This window comes from Camellia sinensis, chromosome 8, assembly GCF_055761805.1.
Source record: "Camellia sinensis isolate YWXY chromosome 8, ASM5576180v1, whole genome shotgun sequence".
NCBI classification, from domain to species: domain Eukaryota; kingdom Viridiplantae; phylum Streptophyta; class Magnoliopsida; order Ericales; family Theaceae; genus Camellia; species Camellia sinensis.
The window spans coordinates 117,654,759-117,656,156 of NC_138968.1; positions in this window are offsets into that span (position 1 = coordinate 117,654,759).

The window sequence follows — 1,398 nt, forward strand, 5'->3', positions numbered from 1 at the left end:
ATTTTTCAAATTTAGCATTCAATCGGTGTTCCCAAAGTAATTGTAAAACAATATGAAGATGCTTCTCATGCTCCTCTTCAAAAGGCGAACAAATAAGTATATCGCCCACGAAGACTACCACAAACTTATCAAGATAATCTCAGAAAACTCTATTCATTAAATCCATAAATGTAGCGGGAGCATTAGTTAGACCAAATTGCATCATAAGGAATTCGTAGTGACCACATCATATGCGAAAGGCCATTTTAGGGATATCCTCCTCTTTCACTTGCAACTGATGATAACTCGATCTTAGATCTATTTTTGAGAAACAGTGAGAACCCTTAAGTTGGTCAAAGAGATCATCTATCCTGGGTAAGGGATATTTGTTTTTGATCGTAGCTCTACTTAGCTTACGATAATTGATGCATAGTCGCAACGAACTGTCTTTCTTCTTGGAAAAAAAGTGTTGGTGCTCCCCATAGCAAGGTACTAAGGCGTACAAAACCCTTGTCTAACAATTCTTGCAATTGCTCATTTAGGACAAGTAGCTCTACTAGGGCAAATCTATATGGCAACAAGGAGATGGGCATCGTACCAGGCACCAAATCTATAGAAAATTCTACCTTATGATGAGGTTATAACTCAGTGAGATCCTTAGAAAAAAACATCTAGATACTCGAAAACCACCTTAGGAAATATCCCTCGAACTATACTACCCTCATCATCGACAATAGTCACAAGAACAAAACTAAGTTTGCCTCAACTTCACGGGGTCATACAACAATGACAACCCTCCATCAGCTCTATCCTACAAAAGATAAAAACAATCTCCACCAGAGGTACATACTGTAACCCTTCCTCAGTAGCAATCTATAACAGCACGATAAGAGGACAACTAGTCCATACCAAAAATGACATCAAACCTTGACATCTCCAATAACACCAGATTAAAAGGGAGTTGACGTTCGGCTACCTTGATTATACACCCACGACACCCCTGATTTAAGACAGCCTGACCCTTAATTGGTGACTTGACCATAAGTGAAGACTGTAGTTGTTCTACTTTTAAGCCCAACGTGAATGCAAATGCAGATGCGATAACGAATGTGATGCTCCAGTGTCTATCAATACGTTGGCCCAAGAAACTGTAACAAGCCCGCGGGGGACCTCGCTACAGCTCGGACTCGATTTTGTAGTCACGGTTCTAAGTCTGAACCAAAGAGTCCAAATCCGGCAAATCGTTTTGAGAAAAAAGATTTTTGAAAGAAGTGCCAAACATGGACTGCTTTGCTAGATACAGAGTCGCCACCTAAATATTTTATTTTGGGAAATTTAGGAAACCCTGACTCGGTGCCAAAAGGCCACGTGTCCGTCATCACCAAAGTTGCCTCGGCTCGGGAACTTGGGTACGATTGG